Raw genomic sequence first — 21,689 nt, 5'->3', positions numbered from 1 at the left:
CATTTTTATATTGGTAGATTACATCTAAATAATACAATATTGAAAAAGAACAAATATGGAGGAAAGAATTATCCAATATCAAGGCTTAATAGAAAACTACAATGGTTTGGGGAAAAACATGCACAAATTTGTAAATGGAGAAGACTTTATAGCCAGAATTAGACTTACATCAATAATTGGACAGAGGAAAAAGGCAATGCAATAAAGATAATCTTTTCAACAGATGATCCTAGAATAACTAGACATCTACATGCCAGAAGAAAGATAAATGCAGACACAAAACTCATACCCTTCACCCAACTACTGGGAAAATAAATCACAGACCTAAATGTACAACACAAAAATTAAGAACTCCTAGAGTTTTATAGGAGAATATTTCAATGATCTTGATTAATTATGACAAGGACTTGATATAACATCAAAGGCAAAATCCATGAAAAAATAAATAGGTTAGTAGGGCTTCATTAAAACCAATGTGTGCTCTGTGAAGGTCACTGCAAGGGATAAGAAAGAAGACAAGACACAGACTAAAACCAAATATTTGCAAAAGACATCTAATTAATGGCTGTTATCCCAAATATAACAAAAACTCTTAAAAATTCACCAATAAGAAAAGAAGTTGACTTTAAAATGGGCCAAACATACAAGCACCTTGCCAAGGAAGACATATATGAAAAGATATAACAAGTAAGCATGTAAAAAGATGCTCCATATCATTTGAGAAAATGCAAATTAAAACAAGATGTCACACTATATCTATTAGAATGACCTGAACCCTGAGCACCTGTAACACCAAATACCAGTGAGAATTTAGAGCAGCAAGAACTCTGATCATTCCCAAGTGGAATGCAAATTTTACAGCCACTTTTGAATGCAGTTTGGTGGTTTGTTAAAAACTAAAATATTTTTATAAAATGATCCAACAATCATGTTCCTTGCTATCTACCACAAAGTGTTAAACACTTGTGTCCATCCACAAGAAAACTGGCACAAGATATTTAGAACAGCTTTATGCATAACTGTCAAAAATTGGGAGGAATCAAAGTGTCCTTAAGTAAGGGAATGGAAAAATAAACTACATCTAGATAACATAATATCATTTAGCACTAAAAAGATGTGACCTATCAATCCAGAGAAATAATAGAACTTTAAATGCATATTACTACCTGAAAAAAGCCAATCTTAAAAGTCTATCTACTACATGCTTCAACTATATGACATTCTGGAAAAGGAAAAAATATCAAGATAGTAGAAAAAAAGAACAAAAAATTAGTTGAAACTACTCTTCTTGATATTATAATAGTGGATATATGTCACATACACATATGTGTACGAATGTAAAACAAGAATGAACTCCAATGTAAATTGCAGATTTTGAGTGACTGCAATGGATTTTGGGGGATTGGGGTACCAGGGATTGAACACAGGGACACTTGAATACTCAGCCACACCCCAGCCCTATTTTGTATTTTATTTAGAGACAGAATATCACTGAGTTGCTTAGTGCCTCACTATTGCTAAGGATGGTTTGAACACAGAATCCTCAGCCTCCTGAGCCACTGTGATTACAAGCCTACTCCACCACCATGTCTGGTGATTGCAATCTATTAATGTACATTCATCAATTAGAATAAATGCACTACTTTGGTGGAAGATATTGATAATGGGGGAGTACACAGAAAGTCTCAGTATCTTCTTCATTTTTCTGTGAACCCAAAATTCCCATAAAAAGATTCAATTTCCTTTAAAAATAAGTTCAATTTTTGGAAACATGATTGGAGCCTTGTTTTGTGTTGTTGTTCTTGCTGCTGATTGTCTTGTTTTGTTTTGGTACTAGGGATTGAACCAACTGGCATTTACCCTTGATCCACATCCCCAGCCCATTTATATTTTATTTAGAGACAGTGTCTTTGTAAGTTGCTCAAAGCCTTGCTAAGTTTCTGACACTAGTTTTGAACTTGTGATGCTTCTGCCTCAGCTTCCTGAGCAACATAGGATTACATGCTTGTGCTACTGTGCCAAGTGGAATCTAGTTCTTAATATTCCCCATCTAGAATTAAAGACTATCATTCTAAGTGATATGAGCCAATTCCAACAAACCAAAGGCCAAATGTTCTCTTTGATTTGTGGATACTAGCCACAAACAAGAGATGTTGGGTAGGGGAATAATAGAAATCCATTGTATTCAACAAAGGGAAACTAAGGGAGAGAGGAGGGGAATAGGAAAGACAGTAGAATTAGTCAGTCATAACTTTGCTAGCCTTATATATGTATACACAATCAGAGTAACTCCAGATCATGTCAATTACAAGAGTGGGATCCTGGATAGAATAAGTGATTCTCTCTCTCTCTCTCTCTCTCTCTCTCTCTCTCTCTCTATATATATATATATATATATATATATATATATATATATCCTAAGTGTATATAATATATACTGAATGTATATAATATATACTGAATGTATATAATCCTGTCATATAGAACTAAACACATTTAAAAAGTATTCCCCACCCAGGCATTCACACCAAATTTCTAATTCCCATGCCTTCTTCAACATCTATCCTAACAGCCACAAACCATGTCATAAAAACCTGTTCTGGTGTTTGCTGACTGGCAGAAATTAACCTTTACTTCCAGGGTTTCAGAGTTTTCATAAAATGATTCCTACATGTTGATATGCCAGGGACTCTACTTTCAGAATGTTAACAATTGATTTTAAATGTATATAATTGATTATTTTTGGATTTTTAAATTGGAAATTTAAAATTGCCACTGTACTTACATAATTTCTTTTCCCATAGTCATGACTCACTGTTTCAACACAGCTCCTAGTATAAAGAAATATCCCATCATTTAGTGACATCACTCTAAGTAAGGATGTAATTTTTGATCCTCTGAAACAATCTGCTAGTTGATAAGCCTCAAACTGAAAAAGAATCACAAGACATAAATTACTGCTTTTTCAACATCAACATTATCCAAGGGCGTTTCCATTGTATATTGGTGCTATTTTCTACTGAAATCTCATAATTCTAGCCTTAACAATGAGTGGATTGGGACTTGGATTCTATCCTGGGTGATATGAAGTTTAGTTGAGAGTTCATTAGACTGAGATGATTCCAGGGCTTCAGCTTCCTCCACAGGTACATGGAGAATTAATGGAAAATGTTACATAAAAACTAGGAACCAGTTAAAGTTTTTAGTAAAATGAAACTAGGAAATTTACCAATTTACAGAAACTGCTAACCAACATCTATGTAGGGTCTTCTGACTCTAGTCAAATATATATATATTTTTTCATTGTACTTCTACATCAGCCTATGGAAGCTCACTGCCAACACTGCTGCCATGAAACTCTGAACATCTTCTGGTTCTGAGTGCTTCCCAATTCATTAATCCTTCTTTCCTCTAATACTGTTGAAACTTTAGTCTTTTCTTTTAATGTAGGTTCCTCTGCATCATTTTGATTCTATGTATCTGGTCCTTAAGAATAGACTTGGGAAATCAGTCTCCCAACTGCCATGAGCAAATGGCTACAATGTTAAATAAAGAGATAACAGAGCTCACTATAGCAAAGTGCTCTACATACATTCTGATTCAGTGTTTGCTTGTTGTCTCACAGAAAGAACAGGGATACTGAAAAGAGCAACAGTCATAGCTATAAACATGACTGCATGGGTTTCTTTGTGCATTAGTCTTTATTTGACCCCTCAATGACATGAATAGCTTCAAAATCCATCTTACTGATTTGTAATGTTGGAAGAGTCTTATTTCTTTCAAAGTTCTTCCTAAGAAAATCTAGGTCAAGTCTAAAACATCAGTGTTTAAGTTCTCTTTGTGCATTCTGGGTTCTGAAAATTAAAACATTCCTATTGTGATGAAACCAAGGAAAATAATCAATGACAATTAGGTATTTGTAAATCAGGACTATTTTCCTTGAATAAATTACTGCCTGTCCTCAATGTTGAAATACTGAAATTCAGCAGTGGAGGTGTTTCTGTTCATGATGGGTGTAGCTAGCTGAGGAAGGATGCTCTGTGTTCACTGCTAGGAGTTTACAGTATGTTACTAACTGAGGAAGGATGTTCTCCCTCTTTACAGGGATTTCAGCTAGTAGCTCAGCAAGAGGGTCTAGAAAGAATTACCTCCCCTTCTCACCCTATCATTGTATAATATGCAACTAGTCCATAATAGGAAAAAATCATGATCTTTATTGGTGAGATCTTAGAAATTGGAAAACATCATGACTTGGATACCATTGTCCAGCCTTCCCTCTGCAGAACAACTGCCCATCTAGAAACACACATGAATCACTAACATAAGCCCACCTGAGATCAGCTTCCTAAGAGGTAGGTCTTTGGATAGAGAATCCCACTTTCTTCTCACTGAGCCACTTTGTAAATACAGTCACTTTCATTGCCTCAACTATTTAGCTGTCAACTTGACTGGCCAGTTGTGGGGCAAGCACCTGGATTTTAACCCTGGTAACAATATACAACTCCGAAATAATCTTGTCCCTGGATTTATATTTGTACAGGCAATTCAGAGCATCTCTCTTTCATTATTTCTGCATTTCCTAACATTATGGAATCAGAAAACCTGGAATTGCTCACTCTTCTCCCCAAAAGAATACCATTTTCTCAGCCAGGTGCAGTGGCACATGCCTGTAACCCCAGCAGCTAGAGAGGCTGAGGCAGGAGGATCACACATTCAAAGCCAACCTCAGCAATAGCAAAGGGCTTAGAAACTCAGTGATACCCTGTCTCTAACTAAAATACAAAGTAGAGCTGGGAATGTGGCTCAGTGATTGAGTGCCCCAGAGTTCAACCCTGGTACAAAATAACAACAACAACAACAAAATATCTTCTCCACATTAGCCATAGACATTTTTTAATAGAAGAATCTAAGATGCTAAGGGGTACACACAGAGCTCAACTTCTGTGCATACACCATGCAGACACAAGAACAGTCAGAAAAATAGTAATTACTACAGTCTTACTTGACAAACTCCTTCAGTACTGTCATCCTTCTCATGGGACTCAGTCTCATATCTTTAGACAGGGCCTCATCATTATGCAGTATTTATGGTGTGCATGTATTAGACCATTTTGTAAAAAATTAAAAATATGGCTACACAAACAAGAATAAATATATATTAGAGAAAACTATGGTAGTGGGGGTGTGGGAGCTCCACCCAACCAACTTAGGTGTTGCAATTCTGGGTCATAGACTTCTGCAAAAACACTATTTCTAAATCATGATTAAATAGTGATTTATTCTTTTTGATACTAATATTCAGAGACTTAACTGGGTAAAGGATATATCACTGAGCTACATCCTTACCCCCCCCCTTTTTTTTTTTTAGGTAGGGCTTCACTAAGGTGCTTCAACTGGCCTCAAATTTGTCATCCTCTTGCCTTGGCCTTTGTAGCTGCGATTATAGATGCACATCATGACAACAGCTAAATCCAACTTTGAAAGACAGGGTTGTCTTCTACAGAGACTACCTCAGTCACCACTACCTGTCAGGTAGCACAGCTCAGCAAGATGTACATGTGAACAGGGAATAAGGCTATGACACTTTTTCCATCTGCCTTTTGTGACCAAGAGACCATCATTGTGGTTCCTGTTGGCATACATGGCCCACATGGCATACATCCCACAAAGCATTACACTAAAGTGACTATTCTCTTTTCTACCCTTGTATGCAGTGATGGGTGAGAGACACTTAAGAGTATACAATGCTCACTGAGCTTGCTTTGAAAATTCCTAAAGCATTCTGAGAACTTTTAAGAACACTTGCACTAATGGGGAAGGGCAAACCCTGACCCCTTTTTAAAATTTCAATTACAGATATACACCCAACATTTCTTCTCAGTCTTTTCCCCTAAGCTCATAGTTCCTGTTTCCAGGAGGAAAAGACAGTTTTTAAAAAAGATGTCACAAACACCTTCCTACACATACACTGCAATTCTCAAGTGGCAAAGTGCCTTTCCTCCCAACAAAAAAATAGTGATTCTGCTAGGGCCTTCCCTTAGCACTCATCAAAAAGGACCCTGCAAATGATAATCTGTCACAAGGGTTCTGGCACCAGATGTTTCTTAAGCACCTGGGAAGTTCAAGAGTTCTCACACCTCAAAGAAGACAACTTCAAATCTGGCATTTGTGACTATTCTTCTAAGCTAGCCTCCTAGTTTCAATTCTTAAGATACTGATGCAAAGAGTTTTGTGATTATTTAGAAAAACCCCTGGTATTCACCTGTGTCCCTGTCCTAGAACTTTCTCATGGTATGGAGTTCAATGATTCTGCAGTTTGCAACTCCATCAGAGGCTTTCATATCTCCAGCCCACTCAAGCCAGCTTCTTCCAGGCTCCCCATCCCAGATGATGATGGATGCCATCATCCACCCATTTCCTCTCCTTTTTCTGGCACCCAAAAGTTCCACACTAACAACAAGGCCTGCCCATTCCTATTCACCTCTCCAAGCCAGGACACCACCATTTACATGAGTCACATTAACAACTTTCTCATTAGGTGCCTTACCTCCATTTTTATGTAGACACTGCCCACACTTTGTACATATTGATAAAATAGTATTTAAAAACAGATCTCTTGAGCTGGGGATGTGGCTCAGTGGTAGAGTGCTTTCCTAGCATGCTCAAGAACCCAGGTTCAATCCCAGGGCCAGAACAAAATTAAATGAAACAAAACAACACCCCCCCCCCAAAAAAAAAAACAAAAAAAACCCAGATCACTTGATTCATCTACATAACACTACATGATCTCAGCAAAGTCCAATTTGGTCCAGGGAACAAAGTTTTATACAAGGTGTTCCCTAGCTCAGTCTCCAATAATGGTGCAGCCCCTGCCTGCTCCTACACCTCCTGCCCTGTATCCATCTTACTTCTCTAGAGAATAAACGAGCTGTTTGAGATAGGGTCACAACAGGCCGATCCTGAAAAGTGTGTCTTTGTGCCTCCATCATCCCCTTCATTCTCCTCGCCCTTATCTGCACACAGCTCACTTCTGACATGCATATTTCAGCTTCTCAGAAGTTTTCCATGACACACATCTAAAGAGCCATGAGAGAGTCTCCATAATCTGAAATACTATCAGAATAGATTCATCCTATCTGCCTGCTGTGAGAACCCAAGTCCCTCAATCAGAAGACTAAACTGTCCTAGCATGCAGAGCCAAGATGCAACTGAGGCACTAACTACTTTATTGGAGAAAATACAGAAACATTGAAGTTGGCCCACATGCCAGGGTAACACTGACACTGGGCCATTCCCTTGGATGCCCATTAGAGTGCAGTGTATTTCCAGTGGCTGCACATGGCTAAACTTTGGGTTATTATAAACAAATAGAGGTCTTTTCCTTATCTGCAACTGGTTTCTAGTTGCTCCAAGTGTCTGGTTTTCTTTAAATGATCATTCTTTCATTTGTCAAAACTAGAAAGTCAACCATGTCAACTTACGCTTCCTGGTTTACTGAGCTAAGTTTACTTATTTCTTTGTGCACATTCAAATTTGAGATTGGGGAACCCATGAATTGTAAGGCTAAGCACATAACTGACTTCACATCAAATGTAATTAATAATTTTTACTCTTTTTGTACCAAGTATTACAGAGCTAAGACTTCTAGACAAGTACATTTTTTTTCTATATGAAGACTGACCATGTTTTATTTTTATCCGACAGTCCATCTACATGTTGAAAACTATTCTAGCCATTTCTAATGCTGACAGAGTGGCCCTGCTAGAACTGTCTAATTATGCCATATTGCTCCCTACACAGGCACTTGAACACATGGATAATGGATGAAGCTGTCATAGTCCCCAAAGGAAACTATGTTAATACTATTTATCTAAGGTTTCTAAATAAGACTTCAGAGAATTTGATTCTACTAAGGTTAAAAATTCTAAGATTCAAATATATTTTATAAATAAAATTTCCTACCTGGTCATAGAAGTCCCCAATGCTGGTTTAGCTGCCATCTGTTTTTTTAAATGTATCTCTGGGAGTCTGATTCCAATGGACAGAATCCACCCTATAGGTTCTGTTGTTGTATCTGTGGTGTAATCCCAACATAAGAGGGTATTCTTGACTTAGTCATTGCATCCAAAACTATTTTTAATCCTCCAAGTAATTGGAGGATATATTAATACTCAATTCACATATGTACAACTCACCCATTTAAGGGGATTAGCCAATGGCTTTCACTGTATCTGCAAAGTTGTACAATCAACAATATTAGTATATTTTTACCTCCCCAGAAAGAGCATCAGAACCACAAGCAATCACTCATTTCTACCCCAGCCTCCTAACCCTAAGTCAGATAGAAATCTACTTCCTATCTCCTAAGAGTTGCCTTCTCAAGTATCATGTGGATTGAATTATACATGTAATCTTTCCTGGCTTTCACTTAACTTTATGTTTTCAAGGTTAATTTGGGCTGTTGCAAGTGTTGGTAACTGATTTCTTTCTATTACCAAATAATGTCCTATTGGAACCAGAAGCAATGCCCAATGTGTATAATCCCAGAGACTAGAAAGACTGAGTTAGGAAGATGGCAAGTTCCAGGCCAGCCGAGCAACTTAGCAAGACCCTGTCACAAAACAAACAAACAAACAAACAAACAAACAAAACCAAAAACAAAAACATAGGGCTGGGACTTTAGCTCAGTGGTAGAGCATTGCCTAGCATGGGTGAGGCCCTGGGTTCCATATCTAATATCAAAATCTTATATACATACAATGCATATGTTTACACACAAATATATACATATTTTCTGTTGGATGGATATATCAATTTGTTTATCTGTATACCAGTTGATAGGCCTTAGGGTTATTTATATTTTTGGTAATTATGAATAATGTTATGGACATTCAAGTACCAATTTTGGGAGACAAAAATTTCATTACTTGGGGTGGGGCTGTGGCTCAGTGGTAGAGTGCTTGCCTAGCATGTGTAAGGCACTGGGTTTGATTCTCAGCAAAGCACATAAATAAATAAAATAATGGTCTCTCAACTAATAAAAATATTTAAAAATTTTTTTAAAGTTTTCCATTCTTTTAGGTATATAACTAGGAGTGGAATTTCTGGGTCATATGTTGTGCTATCTTTAGTCTGACATTTCCTCAAATAGTATTTTTGAAAGAAACTACATTATTTTACATTTCTACTGCAATGTAGGAAGGTTGGTTCTACATTTCCCAAATACTTACCAAGTTGTTAATATCTGAATTCATTTTAGCTATCCTCATGGTTGTGAAGTAGTACCTTATTTTGAGTCTCACTGGGTGATGATGTTGAACATTTTTTATGTGCTCACTGGCCAGAATATCTGCTTTGGAGGAAGGTCTGTAGAGAAAGTTCTACTCAGATGATGTGTTCATTTTTTAAACATTGGCTATCTTTGTGTTGGGTTCTGTTCTTTATATATTTTGGATACATTTTCTTTTAAGACATGATACTTGCACATATTTTGTCCTTGTCTGTCAGTTGTCTTTCCACATTTTGACAATATACTTTGAACAAAAGTTGTTACCTTGAAGTTCAATCTACCCATATTGTTCTTTATCACTGTGCTCTTGGTGTCCTATCCAAGAATAGTTTGCCTAATAAAGTCAAAATTTACTCCTATACCTTCAAAGAAAATTTCTCCTTTAGCTGTTACATACATATAAGTCAATTTTGAGTTAGTTCTGGAATTAAATTTGGGTAAACACTGTGCATTGTGTGAGGGGTCAAGTGGATATTCAGTCACCCCAGCATATAACTGAGAAGACTTTCCCCCCTTGTTTAATTATCTTGACATTCCTGTCAAACTAAGTAACCGCAAAGATGAGGGCCAACATCTGGACTAAGCTCTATTAAAGTGGCCTGCAGGTCAATCTTTGTGCCAGTATCACCCTGTCTCAATTATTGTCACTTTTTAATAAATTCACAGTTGGGAAATGTGAGTTCTCCAACTTTGTTCTTTGAAGATTGCTTTGGTAAAGTAATTGATTATTCAAATCCACTGTCTTATCAGGTGAATACTTCTTGTGTAGAAGAAACATTAAGATAAAATGTTCTAATAAAATGTAGCCAATGCATTATACTTAAGTGCTGATTTTTAAAATAGCCTGTCATTCACCCAAAAAATAAAAAGAGAAAAGAAATGCAGAAAAAACATGCTGCTCTGGGTAAGCAGACCCAATGAATGGGCATCAGAGACTGAGGGACAGTAGAGCCTAGAGACCCTCTACCAGGCTGTGTAAATAGATGAGATGAGCATCAAATAGTTCTTATGATGTAGAGTTCATGCTATTTGTAGTCCTAAACTTCAACATTCAGTGATTCAACAAATATAGGAACATCTTTTGTTTGGGCAGAAGCAGTAATCAAATTAATGTTTGTGTAATATTTTTTAAAAAACTTAGACTTACTTTGTAAAGACAATTAACCCAACGAATTCTTTGACTACTTTCTCTTTGGTATTTCTTGCATTTTTTTCAAATATCTTCATTACAAAATCATAAGTAGTTTCCATTCAGAGTACTTCATGGTTTAGGTTGGCACAGAGTAAGGCTGTTTTCATATGGAAGAATGGAAGGAGGATAACCAGACAAGATTTCCAACCAGCAAGCAGAAGAAACTGCAGAACAGGGTGAAGGTCAAGCTCTGCACATGAAGCAAAGTGTTTCAGGGCCTGAGCTCTGGGTCTAAAATACATACCAGTAAACTGGTTTTGATTTCTTAATTTTAGCAATAATTATATATATATATTTAGATATATATATATATATATACATGTACAAATATATAGATACATATGTATAGATATATACATATAAATATATGTAGTCATATACATATGTATATGTATTATATATTTTATATTATACATATATTATATACAAAAATATATATGCACATGTCAACAAATAATATAGATGTATGAAATAAGTAAAAATTGCTATTAAATTTTCTCAAAGAGAAAATTATTTCTCAATTTTTAATTGATTTAGGCTTCCTACAGTGTTTATTCAATAACTGAATACTGGGGTCCATCCCTAATATCAAAATCTTATGTAAATATAATGTGTATATATATACATACAAATCCACACATATTTTCTGTTAGATTGATATATTCCATTTGTTTATTCATATACCAGTTGAGGGACAGAAGTTTAATTGCTTTGCAAGCAAAGGAAAAACACAGGGGACTCTTATTCCAGAGGCTGTAATTCTACACCTCAGGGGGAACAGACAGTTTTTAATGATGTGATTTCAGGTGTGTCTGGTCCTGCTTCACTTGATAATCTGAGATATAATCATTTTTTAAATCTTCTGGTGCCATCCTCAACTCTGAATTTCTTCACTCCTGTGGTGGGTATGTGCTCAAGGAAAGATAACTGGACAAAAAATAATCTTGTTCCCCCCCAGATAAGGTACAGGGAGAGGAAGATGATATAAAAAAATGTTGATTTTAAAATAAAGTTCAGTGGCAGAACATCATGCTGGGGTTTTTTCATGTTGTTTTTAATTTAATTTATACTTAACTGAACTATATTTGTCCATGGTGGGTGGGTTGTATTGTTTAAAAGGGCATCACTTTTATACCAGTTAATATAGAACAACTTTCTAAAAATCATATATTAAATCTGTAGAACATTATATTTTCCACTTCATACAAACTTATAGTAAAACATAGTAAAACCAATTTGTTTCAAATTCATCCGCTTCAGAGTTCTAGAAATTTGGAAATCAACTGAAAGGACTCTTTGTTTCAGAGTTGGGGAGTTGACCACTTGGGAGTATAAGGAGGTGTGGAAAACAGTGTATGATGAATGGGGAGGGAGATGAAGCTGGAAACAGAAGCAGGATCCCATATGGGGAAGCCTCCATGGGACCTGATGATGCCCAAAAAACACTTGAAGAAACAAAAGAGAGATGGTAGGAGCAAAAGTTGGGCTCTTCTGAGCCCTTTTGTTCCCTGACAACTAGGTAAGACACTTCTTGAGGGTAAGGATGTCCAGTGCTCACTGTCCTCCCTGCCCCACTCCCCACAGAAAAATGGCTCCCTAACAACTGAAAACACAAGTAGAAGTTCCTGAGGGTGTAAGGGCCTTTCCTGGGGGCTGCCCTGTGAGTTCACCACACAAAGTTGGGAATAGACAATTCAATGGTGGACCAGTCTTTCATGGAAAACAACATGCTCATGAGATGTCACATGATGGAGTCCCTTATTCCATCAACTGCCAACCACTCTACAAGCACCAGCCCAAGAATTCCTGATGCTCAGAACCTGGTGACCTCATCTTTAGAGAACAATGGGCCTGGGCCTTCTGGGGACTCCCATTGGTGGGCAGAGTAGTGGGTGAGTTCACTCTTTCCAGAGCCATATGCCTGGTAACCAGAGTGAACCTTATGGATTCACAAAAGGAGGACATGGGCCTTCCAGGCAGTAAGTAAACCCAGACCATGAGTGTGGGGGACAAACTTTCAGGGAAGACCCTTTGCATGAATGGGGGTGGTGGCTGCCTGAATGGAGTGCTATTTCGTTAAGAGACAGACTCCTCTAAGAAACTGAGGACTCCTTGAAGGCAGAGACCATGTTCTGCCCAAGCAGAAAAGATACAATTGAAGTCCTTGCCCTTAGTGAGGCTTCTTGGTCTGAATGACTGTATGGGTCCTGGACTGGGAGCCTGTTAGAATCTGTAAACAAGTCTGGATGGCGCTTGGCATTTTGCCAGAGGGAGTGGTTTGTGAAGTAATGCCAGGGAGCCATTAAGTGTGGAGATTTCTTCTTAGTTGACTGCTGCATCTAGTTTATGTTAATTAAGAGAAGCTGTGTGGAATGTATAAATAGCTCTGTTGTCCTACAATAAACAGCTCCCACTCCTGCTGTATCAATGTACACAAGTTCTTCATCACCCCCTGGTTATTTTGCTGCAGCCAGACTGTGGCAGGAGCCAGAAGGCCTGACTTGAGTCTGAGCAGATCATGGCCCCTCTACACCTAGTGTTCCTTATCTGTAAAAGGCTAATGGGGTCGCTTACATGCCCTGCAAATACAGCTTTGACTGAATCAGGAAATTATTAGGCATGTCTTTGAGAAGGGTGGGAGGGAATGAGAGGATGAATGAGCCAATGAGATACAGTTCAGGTCCCAAGCTAGAGCTGTCAGTCAGCTTGCCTCTTTTCTTTTTTTTACTGCCTCAGAGTGGGTGCCATGGTACTTCGGATTGTTGGGGCTCTGCACCGTGATAACTGCTGGCTGCATCCTCTTACTCCACTGGAGGAAGAACCTGCGGAGGAGGCAGCATGCCCAGCAGTGGGTGGAGGTGATGAAAGCTACCAACTCTAGTTATAACCCAGTGCTGTACTGGGTCAACAAACGACGCAAATATGGCATGACGGCCACCATCAGAATAGACCCTCCCCGGCCTGTTGCCTATACTGATATTGAACTCCAAATTCCGGTTCTTCCATGGGATCCACTCCCCCGAGAAGACATGTGTCACACCTTCGGAGGTAGAAGCCCCAAGGAGGAAGCCGCTGTTTCCCTCCAACCTACTCTGGTGGTTTCACAGGAGCCCTCACCTAAGGGGATGCCAGAGCGCCAGACCCCATCTCTCTTCCCGATTGTAGTTCCAGTGTGATCCCCTCTGCCCCTCCCCTCTGCACCCTGATCTTTCCTCCCATGTTGTCCCACTCTGCCTCCTACCCCTTTCTCAGGGCTCCTGAAAGGCAGGTCCCCTACTATTCCCTTCCTATACTGGCCCAAGGGGTGAACTGACCCAATATGTAGACTTTTACTACAGGGTTGAAGCCTCCTCTCAAGGAAAGGAAGAGCTTCAGGGGCCAGGTATTAGAAAAAAGAGTCAAAGACTGTGATCCTGATACACAGGTCATAACCCTTATACATGTTACATAGTAAAGTTCTTTTAAAAAGTTATAGTCATTTGCGTCTCATTTGCCAGTAGGAAGGCAATGTCCTTCCCCTGTGTGATGGTGCACAAGTCTCACCAATACAATGAGAACTGGAGGCTGGCTCCTAAGAGACACATTGAGCCAATACTTGTGGATGAGCTCAATTCCCTCAATCCAAGTATTCAATGTGTTCAAGACCCTGGGCTATGTCCCCAAAGGCACTGCTCTTGTGCAGGATGGGAAGTAAAATTGCCACAAGAGTAACAGTTGCCAATGGCACAGGGCTATGGCAGTCCACAGTGGCTATGCCACTGGCCAAGCAAGTCATCATGAGGTCAGTGAACCACAACACACTATGTGCTGACTGGGTGATATCTATGATGTATTAATTCTTAGCTGGTTGTTTCTCTACATTATTTCTAACAGAACAACACTGCAAAATGGTTATTATGATTTTTCTTTTACTGATGAGGAGACAGGTTTCAAGAGCATATGCCATTTCTTTTTTGATATTATTTTTACTGAGTCTCTTCTCCCATGTACATATGTCTGGCATTACAGTTCCTGTTCTTTCCACACCATGGTAGCCTTCCTTAATCATATCTTCTTAAAACATCTTTGGTGAATGAATGCTTCACTGTGTGTAGAGTGTCATCAGCTTGGCCTACATATTTGCTTACTGGAAGGGCTGGTGGTAACCATCTAATATTATATGCAGTAACACATCCAAAGAATGTATCCTAAGATATCCATGGCTGCACAAAATTGAGTCCCCTGTCATTCTACTACATGAGAATATTAATAATTTTTATACTTTCTGGATAAGGTCCAAAAAAAGGAGACACAAAGATAACTATGAGATATTTGCCCCAGTTTAAAGATAAGAAAGCCTGATTCTGTCCCACAAATTTGTCCCATTTACTCTGAAAATGAGCAAACCACTTAACCATATTTCATCTAAACTTTAAATGTACATGGCCCTGAGAGAAGTGCCTGTTTTTGCCTATTTTGTGGTGTGTGGTGTGTGTGATTGTGATTTTCAGAAGTTAGTAAACATGTAGCTAATTTTTTCTTTTTTTCCCCCATGTGTGGTCTCAAGGGCTTAAATTTAGCAATGCAAAGAAAGCCTGAGTCCTATCTCTATGACCTCTAGCAGTATATTTTAAGCTATTTTCTTTTAAAGTTAAGTGGAACCATTTCTTCCTCGTGTAAACATGATCTTATGTTGTTTCTCAAAATACAAAACAGGACTAAGCAGATCTTCTCTGGAGAACAGGGGCAGAGGTTCACTTCTCCCTCACCTTGCCCCATCTTCACCTTGCCCCCTTAAACCCTGCAGATATCTAAAGCCCGCGACCTATAGTCTTCACTTCTTCTCACCCAATAATACTCTAATTCTGAAGGTAGATTCTAGAACACTAATTTGTGTCAATGATCAGTTAGATCCTGCTTTCAAAGGAGGATAGAATCCATAAACATAAATCAAAGATTTTCTATCTCTTATGAACCAGGGGAGTGGGGGAATCTTTGTAACACACAGTGACAGAAAACAAAAATGTTTTATTCAGATAAGTTAAAATGGCTGTCAGTAATATGAAATGAAGCTCAAACTGAGTTATAAAAACCTTGAATTCACCCCCTATACTGAACCAAAATTGCTTATATGTTACCAAAATAGCTCCACTAGAACAAAAGTAGATTTGCATTACTTCATATGAAAATACAAGTTAGGTTAGGTTCATATAACAAACAAATACATGCTGTATAAAATGTCAGGATACCCAAATGTGTTCTGGTTTGGGTATGAAAGAAACCAAATCTAGTTGGTGTTGGTAAGCAAGCCAAGGAGATGCACAGCAAACAAAAAGCTGTCGATAAAAACTGCTTGACAGGACATTGACCCCATGGGAGTCAAAATTCTCCACTGTGACCAGCAGGGCCAGCACAGGGGGTTGGAGGGGTTATGTGCAGCAATGCAAAGAAAGGAAACTGCAGTAGAATGCAACACAGCCAGCAGCAGAGGAAGGGTTTCCACTCCTCAGCTTTGTTGCCGCAGACCCATTGCTGGGTACTAGGAATGTTACAGCATATTGAAGCCAGGCACTTTATTCCTCTGGGAATTCTACAGGATCTGTTGCCTCTCTTAATAACAGACAGGCTCTTTAAGTAAACATTATGATGCCAGTTTGTGTGTGTGTGTGTGTGTGTGTGTGTGTGTGTGTGTGTGTGTGTATAAAAGGGTCAGGAAGCAAGCAGTGCTTTGGGAAACTGAAGATAGAAGAGTAGGAGCTACCACACAGAATAGCTAAAGGATTGCAAATGAAAGCCAAACTCAGATCACTATCCAATCTTTCTCAGAGAGCTGAGGATGTGGCAGGTGAGGCTTGACTACAGCTCAACACAAGGACTAGGCTCAGTAAGTGAGGACCCTATACAGATATAAATCCCATATTAACACTAAGTAATTGGTTTCTGGGGGTTTTAAGCTAGTCTTCTAGACTAGAATAAAGGAAGTTGAGATAATGACCTGTGTCTGCAAGACATGTTAGTTTCTCAGACAGGATGACAAGGGATCACAGGCCTGAGCAATGGGTGCATGTGGGAATGACCCCAGCAATTCTATTCCTAGACATATATTGGGGGAATAAAACATATCTACAAAACCCTAAACAATAATATTCACAGCAGTATAATTCCTAAAATTCCAAATGTGGAAACAATAACCAACACATGAATGGATAAATAAAATGGGTTGTGTCCATACAATGGAATATTACTCACTCAAAAAAGAAATGTATTGCTACATGCTGCAACATGAACAGAAAAGAATAACATTACACTACAAGAAGCACACACAAGGCCACATATTATGATTTTGTTCATAGGAAACATCCCCAAACCAGCATCACTCCTAAAAGACACTCCAGTCCCATTAGTCATCACTCTCACTCTCTTCAACTCTCAGCCCCCAGTAACCACTAATCCACCTTTCATCTCTATGGATTTGCCCATTTTGAACAGTTCTTATAAATTATATAAGATGTGGCACTTTTTGTCACAGTATGGAAACAAAAGAGTGGCTCCATATTTGCTGAACTAGTGGAGAAGCAGTATAGAAAGAACAAATTTATGATCTAGAAAAAGGTCACACAATTTTAGAGGTAGGAGAAAATTTGAATGTCATCTAGTCCAAATATCTAATTTTCTAGGTGAGAAAATCTAGATTCCCCAAAATCCTGGGCTGACCCAGGTATAGTCAGACATAGAGTGACAGAAGTGAGAATTAAAACACAAAGGGTTTGGTTTACAATGTAGGAGTTTTTGTAGACTGATTCTCCAAAATAAAATCCTCTTTTTCTTTCACTTCATCTAATATGATGCAGTGATCAGTAACTCCTTAAGTGTAGGGCTTGCTACTTGCTTGTATCTAAACATGATTGGGTCTATTTCTCGAGTTTTAGGCCAAACTTGTTTCAAGAAAAAGACCTAAATCATTTTCTCAATATAACCAGGCGCCTTTCAACCTCTAGTGTTTGGTTGCTACCATTGTTTCTCCCTTTGAGCATGTGTTTTGTGGACATTTCCTACTAAAGTACAAGCTCTGCTTAATTTTGAAAGCTCACAAGCTGGCAACCCCAGGAAGTATGACTCTAGAGCTCACCCATTCTCAGAGAATAGCTCTGACATGTATTGTATCCCCTTGTTCTGATTCATTACCTAAAAACTAAAAAGATATTTCACAACTATAGACTTTAGGAACAGAACTCTAAAATGTCTTTTGCTTATATATTTGTTTACATACTGGATACACAAACATGTGAATCTCCACGGGGCATCCATATCATTCACTCTCTTTTGATATGTTTTCTCTGTGACGAGGATTGATGATCTTTTTGAGAATAAAGATTTCTGTGATCCTTTGAGAGAAAAAAAATTGACTCCAGCCTTACCTCTTGATCTCCACCTCACTCTATTTTATAATCATGACACAATTACTATTTTACCCCTTCAGTTTGTGAATCCATTACAAAGATTAACCAGTTGTTGCTTTTTAATTGAGAAGTAAACAATCTTTCACCCTCCATTCCAAGTGAAGCAAAACCCACAATCTATTAAGTTTGTCCAAAAAAGTCATACATGATAGACTAATGATTTTTCTTTTTTTAATACTAAGAATTTCTATACATTTTCATCAAACTTCTAAAAGCATAGTTTTTACAGGAAAACTCCTATCAACTGAATAATAACCAACATGAATTCCAAATTTCAACTAGATGATCTTTTTTACATATATATGATATGAAGAATAGCTTTGTTCACAGGAAGTGCACATCAGGAAAAGTGGGTTGAAAAGATTCGTAAAGCTAGAAGGGAACAGTGATTTCCTCTAGTATAAATCCGACTCCTTCATTTGAAAGAAGAGGAAATTGAACTTAGCAAAGGAAGGAGAGTCTTCTCAAAAATAGTGGTTGAACAAGAGAATGTCCCAGCTAGAGAGAAAGGAAAGAAAGGGGGGTAAGAAAAAAACCTCACCCTAAAACTCACACCATGTACAAATATTAATTCAAAGTGATCATGGATTAAAATGTAAATATAAAGCCATAAAGAAAAGGAAAGTGAAGCTCAGCAAGGGAACTTGGTTTCCCAGAGTTCACCCAGTGACTTAGACTTGTCACAGAGCTTGTTTCAATACATTATTATTCACCAGCTTAACAAATTCCATTTGGCCTAATATTTCTCTACTCAGGCTCACTCAGAGTAAATGGTTGCCACTCTGTTGACTGGATATTTGTTCATGCTCTATTGGTCTTGAAAAATCTGTTTCATGCTACTTGAATTACTCATTCAGCCTTCACTAGGCAACTGCCCTGTGCCAGCCATCCTCCAGGATTAGAAGCTGGAAGTCATGCTTCCCATCTCAAGGGACTCAGAGTTCATGGGGGAGAGAGTGGAGTCTCATCCTAATGAGATTTAAACCCCTTCAGGGGCAACAACCAGTTTTTCCTTCCTTTTCACCAGGTGAGCACAGCCAGTGGAGCGCTGGGCACACCTGGCACATTTTGGTGATTGGGCAGTCTTGAGGTCCAGGACACTGGCTGCCTTGGTCTGTTGAGAGGACTGAAGTCTACAGAGATTAAGGGGCAAACCCTCCATAAGGTGAGAGAGGAGTGCAGGCCTTCCCAGGAGACTGGCTGGTCACCTGGCTCATCTCTTGGACTGCACCAGGCAGTGGTTACAGGGGGACCGGCCAATGGAGGAGAGAACTTGGCAGGTCCAAGAAGACCCCCAAAGCTCCACAGGCTCCTCCTCTCAGAGCACAGCCCAGGGCTGCCTGGCGGGTAATGATGGCTGTGGGGCCCTTACCCAGGCCCATCCCTGCAGCACCTCCAAACAGAAATTTAAGCTGCTAGATGGCTGGATGTGGGGGTCCCACTGCATTTCTATTTCCTTTTCAGTCTCCTTTCTGTAGTTTGGAATTTTTTCCTGGTAAAAAGTCAGAGGTTCACCCATGGCCTCCACTCTGTCACCCCCTCAGCCTCGGGTTTCTGCTTCTCCTCAGAAAATTTAGGACCCTCAGGGAGAACTTTAAAATTGAACTTCAAATTTCAAGAAGAAGAAAATTTCAACATGAAGAGCTCTGGATGAACAGGGCCCAAGAGCCCTTTCTCTGGAGACAGGGCCCAGGACAGTGCTCACCTCAGCTGTGGAAGCCTCCCTCTCACCCTTTTCCCTTGGTTCTTTGGCCTTTTCCAAACTGACCTCTCAGTCTCATGAATAATCAGCCCCACCTTCCTGGGTGGGGCGATGCTTCCTCATAAATAATCTATTTTTCTCTCTGGGCTTTCAGGAACAGGAGGCAGAGTCAGTCTAATAAAATACAAAGCAGAGGAGATTGGCAGATAACGCCCTCCTGCCAGGCGCAGCCCCTCAAGGCCTGCTGCAGCTCTCAATACAGAGCCCTCCAGCAGCCATTGCTGTATCTCTCCTGCCTTTCTGAGGGCTTGCATGGGCTCCTGGGCTGGGCTGGAGGGACCTGCCTCAAGCTCCTGCAGCCTCTGGTAGCTGGTGTCTGACTGCTGGGCCTAGGTAACCTGTAGGTCAAGGACAGCCTCCTGGGGCTTCTGAGGAAGCATTGCCCAGCTGGGCAGGTGAGGTTCCCAGAGAACTTTTGCCTCCTAGGACAGGCCACTGAGCTGGGGTCCTACAGAGATCCCAGGTCAGCGCAGTGCAGTGTGGGCAGGGGCTTTCAACACTCTGGAGGGATCTGGGGTCCAAGAGAAGGACAGGTTAGGGATCCAAAGGGCAGAGCTCCTCAGTCTTCCAGGGCATCTCCCACCTCTTCCCGGCCAGTGACCCTCTATGTGTAATTATAAAAATGAAACAAACTGTACATTGAGTCCTCTTACCCTGCTCCTGAGCTGAGCCCCTTCTGCAGAGGTTGCCCCTGGCTGCAGCAGGACAGGGAAATCAAGAGGAAGGGGATTACTGTATGTTTCCTTAATTTACATCTAAGATCACCTCTGCAATCACATAGATGATATTTAAAAAAATGGTGTTGAAATAACACTACTGGAGCACATGCTTTGGATAAGATATAAAGATATTCTTATGGATAAATATAAAAATATATGGAATATTTACACCAAATTGAGGCCATTCATTCCAGGGCTTGGAACTAGAAGGATGAAGCAGAAAGTGGTTATTTAAATTTCTTTTAAACCTTTATACTCCTATGTTCATTGTTTGAATTCTTACAGTACATGGACGTTACTCCTATAATTTAAAAAGCAAGTATCTTTGGCAAAAAGCAAAACCACCTTTCTGTTAGTCTGGGCTTGGGAAACAGCTGGTCTTTCCCACTTAGTCCCCTGGCACTCCAGGAAGGCACCGGATAGCATCTCCCTGCAAGGGCAGGGGAGGCAGCCCAGCCCAGGGTGCACCAGCTAGGTCCTCCCCAGCACCTGGTGGGAAGGCACACAGCCAATAGGGCACTGAATCCACCCAGCATGGGGACAGGCGCCTCCTCCAAGATCCTGTTCTTGGCCCAAACTAGAGCTTCTCAGAGTGGATTCCATCTCCCACTAGCCGTGGGAGGTAATTTTCCAACCAGGCTTCTGTGGTCAAATACATGGGAGGGAATGTTCCTCTTACTCTCCCTTGTGCCTCTGAGTTCTTGAGTTGACCAGGACATTAGCAGGGGCAAGGTTTGGAGAAGTCCCAAGACATACAGAAAACTGTTTAACCTCAGTGTTTCCCAAACTAGCTGACAAAGAAACTTTTTTCAAACATCAATGTTTTCCTTCCACTTTTACTGCAATCAGGAAATCTTAGAAAGCGTCTAAGCAATGAGCCTCTGTAGGGGAACTGCCTAATCCTAGAACCTAGGCCACAGTCGGGAATGGGAGAATTCTGAGCCCTGGTGGGAGAGGTCTGGGGCCTGCCTCCCGAGGAGCTGCTCTCATTCTAGGACCTTGAACAGCACCGTAAACTCCTGGCAGCTGGATCCAGTCAGCACCATGTGCAGGACGGAGCACACACAATGCTGTATCATTTACAGTTTGCCATTCATTCCCTCTTCATCCCTCTGGGGAGGCTTAGGGTTAAGTACCCTTATCTGAAATGTCTCGGATCATAAGTGTTCAGATTTTGGGTTTTCTAAAATTTTGGAATACTTGCATCTACATTATGAGATATCTTGGGGATGTGGTCTGAGTACAAACAAGAAGTCATTTGAAGGTAATGACATGCAGTATTTTAGTG

The 21,689-nt window shown here is 39.8% G+C and overlaps 1 pseudogene; it reads left to right on the top strand.

Moving 5' to 3' along the window:
- Positions 1-11,855: 11,855 nt before the first annotated feature.
- On the top strand, positions 11,856-13,657 carry LOC144368532 (testis-expressed protein 38 pseudogene; annotated as a pseudogene).
- The last annotated feature ends 8,032 nt before the right edge of the window (positions 13,658-21,689 follow it).

The sequence above is a fragment of the Ictidomys tridecemlineatus genome, chromosome 2 (genome assembly GCF_052094955.1).
Source record: "Ictidomys tridecemlineatus isolate mIctTri1 chromosome 2, mIctTri1.hap1, whole genome shotgun sequence".
Lineage (NCBI taxonomy): Eukaryota > Metazoa > Chordata > Mammalia > Rodentia > Sciuridae > Ictidomys > Ictidomys tridecemlineatus.
The sequence above is the reverse complement of the archived record's forward strand: the minus strand, read 5'-3'. Positions and strand labels throughout refer to the sequence as shown.